General features: G+C 36.7%; 1 protein-coding gene across 7 annotated transcripts in view; it reads left to right on the top strand.

The window, feature by feature from the left end:
* The first annotated feature begins 10,929 nt into the window (after nucleotides 1–10,929).
* The window catches only part of LOC121740256 (chaoptin), a 66,131-nt gene continuing 60,834 nt past the window's right edge, over nucleotides 10,930–16,226 (top strand). For all 7 annotated transcript variants that reach the window (XM_042132905.1, XM_042132906.1, XM_042132900.1 and 4 more), the window contains exon 1: nucleotides 10,930–11,240. The gene's annotated coding sequence lies outside the window, so the exon portion shown is untranslated. The remainder of the gene's footprint in view (nucleotides 11,241–16,226) is intronic.

Here is a 16,226-nt window from a genome sequence, read left to right as displayed (position 1 = left end):
AATAAACTTTTTGCACTTTAACTGACTCGCACAGATAAAATGCTGAATACCTTCTTAATCTGCAGTCTAACTGGTTTACGCACATTAACGGTAACATATAGACTGTTCTAGACTTGTTGTTTAGACTAAGAAGTTGCCCTCAACTTCGTTTACGCAGGTTTCCGTGTAAAAATCCAGGGGCTGCCACACATTTATGAAATAAAACGAAGTAGGTCTGGCTATCCCTGGTTCTTTTGGGTCACATAGTCTTTCCCGGGCTTAGTCTCTATCTGAATTGCTTCAGTGGTTTTAGCCTCAAGAGGTAACAGTCAAAATATAATAGATAGACGTTTATAAAGATAAACGTTTTTACTTTTTTTTTTCGCATGGTGCATCCTCTGACCTTTATAAGTTCCAATTTCTATTCCTGTTCCAAAAGAGCGATTCCTAGATGCAATAAAATTAAAATGATTAACGAAGGACTTTTAAATAAAGAAAAAAAAAGTTAATTGGTAGCTGTTAAAAAATTGTGTATAGTATAATATTATAAAACCCACAATACTTTTTTTGTTCAGTTATGAATGCAATCTTGTTGCAAATAATATCTAAAGAACATAACTGCATAGGCCATAGTGCATTCATTACTCAACGTATTTTTTGTGGGATAGTACACAAAATGCTAAACAGCCGCATCCAATTAAACCTTATTAAGTAGGTATATTCACTGAAATCATGATACTTAAACGCGTTACCAACAATGTTACTTCATTCGTTAATGTGGTAGTTTTAATGTTGGTAAAGATTTACCATTCAAACGAAGTATAGGTACAGTTTAACCAGTTTATAAGTACAGTTTTACCTTATATTTATAAAATCCTCAATACCATTATCCTACTTCCAATCGTATAAAGACTTCAAAGTCCCGACCACATCAGAGAAAAACTATTGTCAATAAACCAAACTCCTTTGATCTCGGTTAATATACTGTCCATACATCATTCGGTTCAATGGACTCACAGATCACCTGAGAGTAAGTAGCTATTCACAAACTACCTGCTGATCGCTTCTTTGAAGATTTACCAATTTTTGAGGGTGAATGCGAATTTAACCTGATTGTGTAGGAGGATGATATATTTTTTTATTTCAATAATTTGAGTGAGTGGGCTTTTCGGCCATATCCCTTTTCTGTCGCTTTTGTAATGATTTTTTTGGATACAAAGGCTTATAGTTTACATCTTAATCTAAGTCCATCACGCCTCAGTACTTTTTTTGATGGAGGATGATAATATTATGCTTATATATACTATAGTTCCCTCAACTTTGTTATCGGAGAAATTTGTTTCTCCCTCGGGGAACTGTATATTTTCCGTCACAATCATCCAATGTGATAAAACCTGGGACTTTACATGCCAAACTTCATGAGAAACACAAAAAACAAGACAGACGGACGGAACAAGACAGACAGACAGACGGGCACACTTTCGCGTTTATGGGTGGAGTCCAGCCTGCCGCAAATATTAATTTTACAAACTAAAGAAACATCAATGCATACTTTTTTTTTTATGAACTAAGGGGGCAAACGAGCAAACGGGTCAGCTGCAGGTGCGTTGCCGGCCTTTTAAGAGGGAATAGGGTAATAGAGGAAGGTAGGGATGGAAAGGGAACGGAATAAGGGAAAGTAGGGAAGGGAATAGGGTAGGGGATTGGGCCTCCGGTAAACTCACTCACTCGGCGAAACACAGCGCAAGCGCTGTTTCACGCCGGTTTTCTGTGAGTACGTGGTATTTCTCCGGTCGAGCCGGCCCATTCGTGCCGAAGCATGGCTCTCCCACGTCAATACCTATTGTTTAAAGGGTAAAGTTTATTACAAAAATAAATGATTTTCCGCAATATAGATGGCCTGTAGTGCGTGTAAATGCCAATAAAATGTTAATAGGTGCATTCATGGGTATGACTCATTATAAAATGTTATCAATAAGAGTTTAAGTTAGGACTAGATGACGCCCGCAACTCCGTTGCGCCAAGATTCGTTTATCGCACGGAAGCCGTAAATTTTTCTGGGATAAAAAGTATCCTATGTCCTTTCATGGGACTCAAAGTATGTCCATACCGAATAATATGACGCCTTCGTGGTCCAATGGCAGTCAAGAGCAATGCTCTAGCTCTTGACTCGGAAGTCGTGGGTTCGATTCCCGCGTTGGAAACATGTTATTTCCAAGTTTGGTTAGGACAATGCAGGCTGATCACCTGATTGTCTGACAAGTAAGATGATCCATGCGTCGGATAGGCATGTAAAAGGCGCCTGATCTCTCGCCGGTCGTGTCGGTCGTCCGTCCCACTGGGTTATGAGAGTAAAGGAATAGAGATTTAGGGAGTGCTCTTGGGTAAACTATAAAATTACTCCTGCGTAGCTGGCCTGGTTTCAATGAAACCGGCTACCGTCACCGAAACCGGTGTGGGAGCTAATATTATTATACCAAATATCATCAAAATCAGCTCAGTTAGTATACATCTTTTAAACTTTTTTTTTACTACAATGTCTTCTCGGTCTCTGGCACCCCTTACATAAGCTTCGCGACCCCCCAACTCAGGGGGTCGCGATCCACAGTTACACACAAAAACACTGGGTTAGGCTAAGCAAACTAATTATAAAATATCTTTTAGAGTATTATCCCAAAATATTAATGGTCAAAGTATTGATAGGATTTAATGTACCTTTGCCATGTCTTTCGATTTACTAAGTCTGTCCAAACTTGTGGTGCAGAATTTTAATAGAGGAATCAAAGTTGGCCAGTTAAAAGTTTCGCCAATCGGCATTCGGAACAATTCATAACAAGTTTTAATCGAAATAGACGTAAGTAAATATTTTTTGTTGTGAGTTGGATATTTTTTTTACTTTTAATTAAGAGCATTAAGTTTATCTTTTTATTTTATTTTTTATACGCTATTAGTCTTTTGAGATATTCAGAACTCTACTAATTAAAAGAAACTTGTAATTTCAAAGGAATAAGGAAGGTAAAACTACCTTTAGTAGGGAAAATTGACATTCTAGATTTTGAAGGTAAATGCAACGATAATAACAGTGCTTGCTATCCATACTTATCTGTCTGTCTGTCTATCTGTCTGTCTGTCTGTCACCTCTTGACGCTCAAACCGCTGAATTGATTTTGCTGAAATTTGGTATGAAGATACTTTGAGTCTCGGGAAAGGACATAGGATAGTTTTTATCCCGGAAAAACGTACGGTTTCCGCGCGATAAGCGGGCGAGATTCAGGCTGGTATAAATAGTCAGTACTCAAGATGCGACCCGGTCTCAAGACGCGGTTCGGCTTTGTGATTGGTCCAAATTTTGACAGCCAACCAATCACAGAGCCTGAACCGTGTCTTGAGACCGAGATGCATCTTGGTACTCACTATTTATACCAGCCCTAGTAACTTGTAAGTGTGAAGTGTGACGGGTTTGTCGGTTTTTGTTCCTTTTCTCGTAGCTCATGATGAGCCAATAATTTTAATACTTATTTTAATATTAAAATAATATTATGTACCATAAGACCGTAGTGCTATCTATAGTTTGTTATCATCCCAATCATCATCAACTGCTTTTAAACAATAACGGAGGTAACTCCGTTTATTTTACTACAAAAACTCTTCTATAGGTTTCTTATGTTCTTCTCAATTATTACAAACAGTGAAATCTGTCCCACAAAGAACATCAAGAAGTATAAGAAAGAGATCTAATTTGCCTCGTTCATGTAAACAGACAATAATATTAGATTTGCTGCGCCCCACTATGTGTGGCACACAAGTACGGCTTCACCGCCCTCGTTACTCTCACAATGTGTCATTAAGACTGGAATGGTATCTAATATCTAGACTTGGATGATAATAGGTTATATAATAGGGCTGTAAGAACTTTTAAATCTATGCCTGCTCAGCCTGCATGCCTCATTTTACACGTTTTCACGATGTTTGATGGTTTGTCTCTTCATCTCTATTGACCCTAGCATGACAAACATTTATTCTCGCGTAAATCTATCATCGAAATGACACATTTTAATAGAGTTTTGTCGAGATAATGTCTAGATTTTGACATTATGAGATGAGTAGTTTTTAATTATCTCGAGAGTGAAATATCTCGTTGGCGTATGCTAGGCAGGAACAGTACAACAATTTCTAATTGAAATAAAATAAGTTTGGTAGAGAACGCATCTTTATGGGTAAAAGTAAAATGTATTATTTGTGTCTTGGTAACGGCATCATGCGTAATTTGTAAACGGCTGGACCGATTTGGTATAAATTATAATATTATATTTATTACGATGTAGAGTAGACAATACGAGTATGGGCTATGGCATAAGATGATAAGACCTTCTCCGTGATTTAATAAATGTGTGTTTATCGCAGGAAAATGCGCGGTTTTTAAATAATTTTCACGTTGGAAATAGCTGGGAAAAGCTAGTTGTACGCATAAAATTTTTTCAAACAAAAAAATGCAAGGATTAAGTCAGGGTAAAAAAAAACAGTTATCTACCTACTATACCTACATAACATTTTGAATCAAATTGCAGCATCTATAGTATATTTTTTTAGATAGAAGGTAATAAACTTAAAACTAATAACTTACATGGAAAGATGATGATAATGCTGACAAGGGCTTTATCGCCACAAGTGACGTAATACATTAAAAGAGCGACTAATTTTCGAGCCAAGAGATTTTTCAACATAATTGTGGAAGGGGCCGGGTTACTACTGGGGTGAACTCTCTTATCAGATGTTCGGAACCTTTTTTGTGTACTAGTTTTTATTGTGATGGAAAATTCGTAAAGGCGATTTATTTTATAAAGTTAGGGGACAAACAAGCAAACGGCTCACCTGATGGAAAGGAACTACCGTCGCCCGTAGACACTCGCAACATCAGAATAGTTGCTTAAGGTGCATTGCCGGCTTTTTTTAAAGGGAATACGCGCTCTTCTTTAATTTGGCCTAAGATGTTTTAGTGAAACTGCTATTTAGCGATATTTTGGTAACATGTCGAATTATGAATCACCATAATAGGCATGCAAATATAATATTTATGAAAATTTTGCTATTAACCCGTCGATCGTGGGGAAACGGGACACAGTAGATATTCTATTGTGTCTCGCTCACCGTTGAGCGTATGGGGGTTGATGAATTAAAATGTAAAAAAAAAAATATGAAAAAAGGGCCTTTAAATTGACAATTTTAAACCGCATTTTTGCAGTAAATTCCAGTGTTTTAATTTTTTTATATACTTGTGGTCTATTCTACATGGAGTAAAAATATCGCATCTTCCCTATTTAATATGTTACCAAAATATCGTTTGCATTTTTAATAAATGAAATGTTGAAATTGCGACTGAATTCTGAATTTAAATGATATAATTTTCATACAAACAAATTGGGTCGCAGAGATGCGAAGTTTGGACCAAACTATTCGTCTTTGTGGAAGTAACCGTGGAAGTACCACGGTGAAATCTTACCAAACTCTTGTACCCAAAGTTTGTTGGGTGGAACTTATGAAAAAATCCACAAGCTCTTATATGAACAGACTGTCATAACAATATTACGCTGCTTATCAAAGAATGCGTGTTTTGGTAAATGTTATGTGTTGTTTTAGAAATCCTTACTAATATTATAAATGTGAAAGTGTGTCTGTTTGTCTGCCTTAAGTCTTAACTCTTTCTGTCTGAGGCCGAGTCCCCATCAGACACGGTGCGGCACCGTCACCGTGTTACGGCACGACGCCGCCACCGTGACACGGTACGGCGCCGCACCGTGTCACGGTGCCGCAAACGGTGCACCGCGCGCCCCAATTCTGGGTATAACTTCCGAACAAAACTTAAACGAGGCACTAATTTGGAACAGATAAAAATAGGCCAAGTGCGAGTTAGGCTCGCTCATGAAGGGTTCCGTACCATTATTATAGAGAAAAATAACCAAAAATTATGTTTTTTGAATGGGAGCTCCCTTAATTATTAAGTTTATTTTAATGTTACCATTAATTTTTAAAGTATAAATACAATTGAGTATTTTGTGAACATTTCAAGTGCCTATCTGTTATTATTATTGGTATTGACTATACATAGAGCAAAAAATAGCAAAAATAATTTTCCTCTGTTTCTGATTCTTTTTCAATTTTCGTCTGTAACAACAAGAGAATAATCCTTCGCGATCCATATCCAGATAAGAATTTTCGTTCGAGCGCTAATATCGACTGAATAGGGACGCGGGTCGGCGCACCGTACGCGGCACCGTGACACGGTACCGCACCGTACCGTATCACGGTAGCGGCGTCGCGCCGTGTCTGACGGGAAAGCGGCCTTACCGCTTCACGGAAACCGCTTAACTGATTTTGCTGAAATTTTATGTGGAGATACTTTGAGTGCCAGGAAAGGACATAGGATACATTTTATCCTGGGAAAATGTACGGTTCCCGTGCGATGAACGAATTTTATGACTAATGTCATTTTTTTTTTTTTTATGAAATAAGGGGGCAAACGAGCAAACGGGTCACCTGATGGAAAGCAACTTCCGTCGCCCATGGACACTCGCAGCATCAGAAGAGCTGCAAGTGCGTTGCCGGCCTTTTAAGAGGGAATAGGGTAATAGGGGCGGGTAGGGAAGGTAAGGGAGTAGTTGAGGGTAGGGAAGGGAATAGGGTAGGGGTTAGGGGATTGGGCCTCCGGTAAACTCACTCACTCGGCGTGAAACAGCGCAAGCGCTGTTTCACGCCGGTTTTCTGTGAGAACGTGGTATTTATCCGGTCGAGCCGGCCCATTCGTGCCGAAGCATGGCTCTCCCACGTATGAAAAGATTGCAATCCCTATTGCCTGTCAATAGTAAAAACTCCTTAAAGTATAAACAGAGTATACAAAATAAAAGTTATTGTTATTTTGTTAAAGGTTTGGAACATCTGAATCGTGATACACAACAGTGTGACGATCAATGCAGTCCCACATTTGTCTTGCTCGAAATCAATGTGAATTGTTTCCCGTCGAGTTTACGCTCGCAACAGAAATGCTGATAGAATTTTAATTCAGAGTTCGTTATTTCTTCGTGTTTATTTAAAGATAAAATAAATATTCAATCAACATAATTTGTTTTTGAAATTATTCACGTCCAAAGTCCAAACCTGAAACCGCTGAAGCGATTTTGCTGAAATTTGGTATGGATATACTTCGACTGCCGTGAAAGAAAATAGAAACTTTCTATCCCACAGAAATGTATGGTTCCAGCGCCATTAAGGAATTTTGGCGCAACAGGTTTGCGGGCATCATCTAGTGATTGTATGGAATTCTACGAAATTTTTTGAATAGGTTAATAACATCCGAGTTACAATGGTGTAACGATCAATGTATTGTTTTGAATGTGATGCAATTAGCCTACATATTCGGAAGCAGAACCAGCATTGTTTAAAGGTGGTACTAAAAATTTGGAATAATAAAAATGTTGAACTTTTTTACATAGATTAGTTGTGAGAAAGATCAAAAGAGTTCTAGTTACTTAGATCGGAGATCTAAGAACCTACGTAGAACTCTCGCGGTTTTCGTTACATTTTCTGTGCGATTTAATAATTTTGCAAAGTTCTCTACCCTACTCGTGTTTCTACAATATACCTACGCTAGTTGTTTTCTAGAAGGTATGTTGGTAGGTATGGTATTTTATTTTTCTCAGAAATTTCGATCATTTAATCGAGCTTTTTTATTTTAAACTAAGAACCCTCTAGGGTAGTAAAATAATATAAATCATACCCATATTATTGCACACCAGTAGGCACAAACACGAATATTATTATAGGCCGCGGCAGGGTGCCGGGTGTAGGAGGAGTAATTTGTCTGAAATGACGTTCCATATAATTAAAATCATAACAACCCCCGCATCTTCACATTATTGCTTAAATCAATACTTTACCTCTTATTCAGATTTAATTCGATTTTAAGTTTCTCTACCTAGCAGGTCTAAAATGGCTACTATAAGCAATTTATGTTTTCAAATCCCATGTTGGCCAAATGTTTTCACCAAATGTAAAGTGATATCAAAGAATTTTTTTTTTCTGTGCAGATGGCTGCCCTACGTTATTTTGTCGGGCGAGTCGAGCTCACGACTAACTTTGACCTTATATAACACGACCAAATAACGTAGATCGGGCGACTATCAATTTCTCTGATCGTACATTAAATTATAGCTGCCATGTCAACAATAGCTTTTAATATAACTTAATCTAAACCGATTTGATTAATCCATCATTAATTTGATTACTGCATTTTCCGGAAAGTCGCCGGTAATTGTTGAACTCATTTTGAACATCTATTTTTAGCCGTCTACGTCAGCCCCGTAAGGCTTCCACTAACCAGATTTGCTGTACATTTAGTATGGTTTCGTTTAAATACAAATATACAGACATATCTCATTATTTTATCGTGAAAATGAGTTTTTACATACCGCGAACCCATAAAAAATATTTAATAAGTGGCTTATTTATAAAATGTGTGGATTATATAGTTCAATGCAACATGTATGGTATCTAGATGATAATCTGGTAACTATATGAGAGCAGCTTGTCTAGCTACTTTTATAGTAGCTTTATAGCTAATCATTTACGACCAGCGGGGCTAAAATGATCACATTTAGCAATTCCTCTCAATCAATTCGGCAAATGAATTGTCAAAACTGTCAAACTGACAAATGTCAAACTAGTACGAATTACTAGACATGAATTGCAAGCAGACTTGCATTTTGCGATTTAAAAAAATGAATCATATTATGATTCGTAATATGATTCTCCAAAGCGACCATTTTAGCCCCGCTGCACATACTCCATATACCTCGCAGTTCAAAATCGGCTGTGTACTTTTAATAACCTAACAAAAGACCAATTTTGGAAATAAGGGTTTCACTCAATGCAACTAAACATTTATTAGTGTACGCAATAATTCGCAAAGTTACTTTTTCAAAACATGCATATTAAAGAAAATATGAATATTACTAAACCCAGCAAGTGCCTATTGGCGACAAAACCTTGCTGCCAAATCTAGTTCAAAATTAATGGCACAGTGACAATATTATAACCTAGCAAAGGCTATGATTTTAACTTGTAGTTGTAGAATGACTTAAAAACTAAGGCCGGTATAAATAGTCAGTACTCAAGATGCATCTCGGTCTCAAGACACGGTTCGGCTCTATGATTGGTCCAAATTTTGACAGCCAACCAATCACAGGGCATGAACCGTGTCTTGAGACCGAGATGCATCTTGAGTACTGACTATTTATACCGCCCTAAATGGAGACTAAAAATCTCTGTAGCAAATTTCTGTCAAAAAATAAATGGTAGTATTTATTTATATCAGAAAAATGTACGGATCCTGATTCGGACGGAATTTCGTTAAAACGAAGTACTTACTTAGAAGCACAACCGTCCTGGCGCAGTCGGTATTAAAGATATCACTATAAAATTGTACGCGGTCGTTTAGTTTGTAAAACTAGTTAGTAAAACTTCCATCAGTAATCTACCCTCGACTCTACATTTAGAATTACATGGTGTTGAAGATTAAATTGAATTAAGTACTTAGATGTCTGCAAATTGTTGAGGCAAAATTCATTTTAAAAACACTTGGGGAACCGTACTTTTTTCAGAATTTTCACATGGCTTTACTACCTACCAAGTTTTATCCAAGTCTATTCAGAAGTTTAGGCGTTAAGAGGTAACAGACAGGCAGACAGAATATGGGCAAAGTATATTAGATAATATCGAAAAATGTAAGACAAGAAAACAAAAATAAGATAAAAATAATTATGTCCAAACAGGAAAATAGGTTTTGTAATTTGCATTTTAATTTTTACAAATTAAGCGATAACGTTTTCTTTTACTTATAAATTATAAATTTATAATAAGTACAATCTTCTTGTGAAGATAAAATTATACTTAATTAGAATTTTAAAGTACTTTTGATTGCGTCCTAATGAAGTTCAAGTATCGATCAAAATCTCGAACGAAATGATCGACTCGCAAATTTCGAGTATCGATATCGAGATCGGAACAGTCGATAGTCGATAACAATAATTCTCCGCTACCCCTAATTTGGAGAGCTAGGGAGGGGAAGGCTCCAGGGCCGGAGCTTACATAACGCTGAGAAAAACGGATGTACAGCCCCGGAGATTTGCTGTCCCGCTCGCTCGTAAAGCCGCGCTCATAAGGCTCATGTTTCATTGAATGTTGTGGTGTTTAGAAAAGTGTTTTGAAAAAGTGTTAAAGGTTAACTTTATACTAGAAGTTATGGCCTACTTCAGGAGTTAACTATTATTTTTATTTTATAAAAAAAGAGTTGACCGTAAGTCCTATTATCTGCAGCAATTTTTTTAAGTTCAAACTACACACATTAGTTTTAATAATAATAATAATATCTATGGACGCTTCACACCACGTCAGTCTGGCCCTGTGGTAAGTACCTGAAGGACTTGTGTTACAGGTACCAGACAACGGAAATATATTTAATACTTTTATACTATACATATATTTAAGATTTTTATTATATGATACACATATTTAATACACATCCATGACCTAGGAACTTTGAAAACTTTTTTGTTCCGTAGGCCGGATTCCACAGAGCCGGAAGCCGCAGCGAATCCGGAGCCACAGAGGTCGTCGTTTTACATCTAAACACAAAGTTTTTATATTTATTTTTAAATACTTTAAAATATTTTAATAAAAAATAATAAAACGGCTTGAATTATTACTTATTTATTCAAAACACTCTACAATATATTGTAGGTAGTCAATGTGGCGACATATCAACATAGTAGCTGACGTGTGAATATTACATGACTAATATCATTACAATTTAAGGTTAATGCTTCTGAATCACACGCACCGGAAAATGGCGTCCGCCGTGAACGCGGCTTTAGGCCGCCCCGCTCGTGTGCCGATCGCTCTGACATTTACGTAGTGTTCCCCGTGCCGCCGCAAAGACGCGCGCTCCGAACGATTTCAAATAAAGAATAATTTGAATTTCTAACAATATTTTTTTTTCGTTGAAATCTTAAGTGCCAAGGATTTACAGTTGCAGTGATATTTTTTGTTTTTTTTTTTTCGTGGTGCTACCGATGGTCGAGGTTTTCCCGGGAGAGCATTGCTATAGCAACGAATGACGTCAAGTTCAGGGGCGGTTGGTGCATTTTCGTTCAATAATCACCCTTCAAGCTTTGTTCCCAGTTTTCTGTGTTTTTGTCGGTGGAATCAAGGTGAGCACTATTCATTTGCAATCTCTTAGCAATAACAAGTTCAAAGTTTATATAAACAAATTGTATAAATAATACTGTAGTATTTTGACGCAATAACATAAAATTTAGAATTACGTTTGAATATTCAAATTGTTATTCTTTCGTAAATATAAAAATTTCCCAGTTATTTTCCGAGCGCTTGATGAATTTTAATAGAGTTTCTGATAAGGAGACAAAAGAAGCTAAAATTGGCGCCTCTATGTCAAAAGGACAAGTTAGTCATCAGCTAGAGAAAGTTAAAACACTCACTATTTAGATAAGAATTTAACAGAAAGGCTTACATGGGTCTCCATTTATGACGACCGTTTAGGTTACTCGTTGATTTGTCATGTTATCTCTCTCTTTACGCTTACTAATGAAAGAGAAAGTATATATATTTACTTAATATATTACGTTTAACTCTAACACGTTACACGACTTTAAAAGAAAAGAGCGAATACTCGCTAAAAGGCCGGCTACGCAATTTCGATGCCTCTAATTAGTTGTCCCATCAGGCGATCTGTTTGCTCATTTGCCCCCTGATTCTATCAGGCGTTGATGCAATTGGTGCTCAAAGTATTAAACGAACTATAGCCTACCATGATCACAGCGTATTTTTATGACTAGGCTATGTTATCTCCTATAACATCTCCCTACTCCTTGTCTTAAAGGTTAAGTTAAGTCAGTCAACGTTTAACCTTAACATTATACAGTATTTAGGTCCAAAAGTAACATACATCTGCAGATGTGCTAGCAAATAAATTGATTCACAGGCAGACGCTGGACCTACATAATTTGGTCGTGTTATGTCAAACCCAGTCAGAATGCAAAACATCTAACATTGACTTGACATAACTAGACCAAATAATGTTGGTCCGCCATCTGCCTATTTCTTTGATGGTATTATTTGCATATTAAGAAACCAAAGACATGCTAACCGACCCATAACTTTTTCACAACAAAGACGGCCTTAGTTTAAATAAGGCCGTGATGATACCTCAATCAGATAGGGCAGGATTGTGGTGAACGTGGCAACCTAAGCACCAATTTAAAAAAAAAACCTCACTAATTAAATTAAAATGTGCCTGTTTGTCTGTTGCCCTCACGCCTATACAGCTGAACCGATCAAGATGAAATTTTGTATAGCTTTTGTTGCGACAAATGACAAACTAATGTCGACGAAATTGCATGCGTTATCTAGTAGAAAAATATTTCGCTCCTCCTACAAGGCTCTAAGTGCTCTAACTTCTAAGCCAGGGACGGCGAACCAATGTCACGTGTGCCACCAGAGGCACGCGGTATAAAATTTATAGCACGCCACTGCACTGGTCTCAAAACTAGTATCGAAATTATTTCAATTAGTTCCTCCTCTGCATAGTGGGCACCGAATTAGGCAATTTTTTCAAACGCATAGGTGATAGGATCACAAAAAATATTGAATACCACGTTTATGACTTAACTGAAGATTCATTCCGAAAAACGGCACATTAATACGAAATTGTTCGCCGTCCCTAAGCAATCTAACTTTATAATGTCGTGGATAGAATTTCTTTATAGTTTACTACAAATGGTCAGACGTTAAAACTTCTATTCTATGTATTTTAGGATAAAACTAACCTAATGGAACTAAAAATAGGTTTAACGGTTTAAGCGTAAAGAGGTTACAGACAGACATATATTTTTTAAGTAAGTACATACTATTGGTGTAAAACATTGATTCTCGCCTCTGGCTTCATTATGCATTTTAGGTAGAGACATTTTTTAATGCATTGTGCCTCATTTCGTTTTTTAGGGTTCCGTAGCCAAATGGCAAAAAACGGAACCCTTATAGATTCGTCATATCTGTCTGTCTGTCTGTCCGTCCGTATGTCACAGCCACTTTTCTCCGAAACTATATGAGCTATACTATTGAAACTTGGTAAGTAGATGTAGTCTGTGAAGCGCATTAAGATTTTGATACAAAAATGGAAAAATTATTAAAAAATTTAGGGGTCCCCAATCCCCATAGGTACAACTGAAACTAAAAAAAATATTTTTCATCTAACCTATGCGTGTGGGGTATCTATGGATAGGTCTTCAAAATCATATTGAGGTTTCTAATATCATTTTTTTCTAACCTGAATAGTTTGCGAGAGAGACTCTTCCAAAGTGGTAAAAAGTGTCCCCCCCCCCCCCTCCCCTCTAACTTCTAAAGTAGGGGCATTATAATTCTAAAAAAATATATGATGTTCATTACTATAAAAACTACCAACGAAAATTGGTTTGAACGAGATCTAGCAAGAAGTTCTTTTTATAGGTGATAAATGGTACACCTTAATTTAACTTTCATTAAATCAACTGAAATATAGAAATAAATAAAAAACCTTTTGATTTCATAGAAATAATTCATGGGCGAGTCCAACTCGCACTTGGCCGGTTTTTTTAGTGATCCTTAATGCTAGCAATACTTTAGCATTATTCCTAGCAGAATTATTACTGTTAAGTTGCTATTCCAAGGTTAACGCACAAAGAACTTATATTTTATACATTAGATTGTATGCAGCTATGCAGCTTGGAACCTGTTTGCGTCAATTTGTATAATCGGTGTCATTAGACAAATTATAGTATTATGTACAGTCAAGGATCCGGCTTGCTACTTTTCGACCATATTTCCTCGCATGAAGGTGCAAAAAAGTACACCAGTGTCTTGACTGTACACTGTACAGTCATCAGACATATTATTATGAACTGCAAGCTATGAATGAATCAGGTTTTGTATATTCTGCAAGGTTATCCTGCTTAGAGATTGGATATCTAGGCCTTTACATCCGTTGTGGATGATCTATACAGTATTTTTCAGAGCGAAGTAACCACTCCTCAAATACTGTAGTGCCTGGGACAAGATTTTTAAATGTCCGTATGGTTGCCCAAGCGCATACGGCATTCTCGCATCGTAGTCGGCCTAGTCCAGAGGAAAGAACTAGTCAATACGTCTGGGACCAACTACGTGCGGGTTTCCTCACGATGTTTTCCTTCACCGTACGAGCGTCCGTATTATGTACTTGAGATCAGAAAATGTCTCATTGGTACACGCCTCCACCCGGGTTCGAACCTGCACCCTCTAGGAGTGCTACCGGAAGGTCTACCCATTAGGCCACGGACGCTCAGAGATTGGATATCGTCGTTTTAGTTACTGCCTGTAAGGCCTGTATTCACTTTGTTTATTGATATGTACAGGTGATTAGAGATGAGGAGAAAGTATGCGTGGACTGCGACTGGTTAGTGCAAGTCTTTTATTTTATCCTTATCACTAATCACCTGCACTCGTACTAATCAAAGTGAATACAGGTACGCTATACGTAGTAAGTGTTTAGTATTCTATGGATTTTGGTCTAAAGACCCTTACCATAGTTTTCTTCTACTTGGTATTTTCCTAATAGGCGACAGAAATCCATTTCCACGTAATTTTTCCGTAGCTCTTAAGTTGTAGCTTAAAATGTCCTTTGTAGAGCTTTGATTTATACTTAATTTTGCTTCCATCTCGCTTTAAACCAACTGTAAGAATTATGCTAAAATATCGATTTGGAAATGTTGCAAATACAATATTATGCTTGAAATCCACGCCTTATAAAAATCTCTTCTAAGTACAGGAATTAAGTTGATTCCTTTTGGTTATGTTTGCGGGCTACATAAATGCATTTTAAGCCTTTTCATATTTAACTAGATGACCTAGTGAACTTCGTATCATTTTCCTCTTAATGTTAACCTTCCCTGGACCTTCACGAACATTTGAAGGCCTAAATTAGCCGAATCGGTCCAGCCGTTCTCGAGTCTAGCGAGACTAACCAAAATTCATATTTACATGTATTATATTAAAATATATAAGACTTCCAAAATAAATTGTAAAACGATTTGATTTTCGTACCTGTTGTTTTGTTTTCTCTGTATAAGCTTACGTCACGTTAGAGGTCCGGTAGAGGTATACATTTTTGTATGTCATAATATAAATAAGGATAATATAAAATAATCAGGTTATTTTAACTTTCCAGCATATACAAGTTATGAGAAAAATATTGATGTAATAGCGGTTACAGCAAGAAGAATAGAAAATAAAACAGACGAGTAATCTAGGGTTGTTATCTTTCTAATAAATAACAAAGAGTTCCCTAAGCCCTATAAAGTTGCTCCTTAGCCCTTTGATAAAAATTGTTTACAAAGTAACCTGTATAACTCAATACTAGCAATGCTAGATATATTTTCGCTATTCGCTCTATCAATCCGGTAAGAATAACATCCATCTAAAAGAATTTCCTCTTGCATTGCGTAACTTAAGTTTGACTTACTTATTGTGGTAGGCAAAAATGAATCTTATTTGCAGGCAGTTGAATGGAGGTTTAAAAAAAGTTGCACACTAGATATTCGGCCGAGGCCGTATTGCGTAATCAATGTTGACACCGTACAGTCGATGGTGCGTTTAGTGGGAGGGCCCCCTACCACCGGTACTCGATTCAGTCTGCCTCCGTTGGTCAGTCACGTAGGTGAATTGTAAAGATAACTTTATCGTAAGGCCATTCATACCGTGATTTCATGGCCAACGACCATGGTTGTGAATTCAAATATTACGTAAAGTATAATATTATAATATTACTTATACGTCGAACAAAAATTTTATATTTATTTAATGAAACCATTTATGATTGAAGTTTGATCACGGTATTATCATTTAGGAACGACCGAAACAATTTATAATTTAACTTTTAAACCTTAATTACTCTTTTAATTAATATTGTGCCATATTTTACATATTAACGAAAACATTTTTAAATACTAATTCGTATGAATTGTAATTAGAATATGAAGAGAACAAAGAACTTTATTATTCATACTTTTATGGTAATTAGAGGTCAATTACCTCCAAACATTATTATCTCTACCACAAGTCGTTTACATTCCTAAGCCATTTAGATTCGAGTTGCGTTGCCTTATATG

This window comes from Aricia agestis, chromosome 3 (assembly GCF_905147365.1).
Source record: "Aricia agestis chromosome 3, ilAriAges1.1, whole genome shotgun sequence".
Lineage (NCBI taxonomy): Eukaryota > Metazoa > Arthropoda > Insecta > Lepidoptera > Lycaenidae > Aricia > Aricia agestis.
Note: the sequence above shows the minus strand (reverse complement) of the source record. Positions and strands in the feature narration are given on the sequence as shown.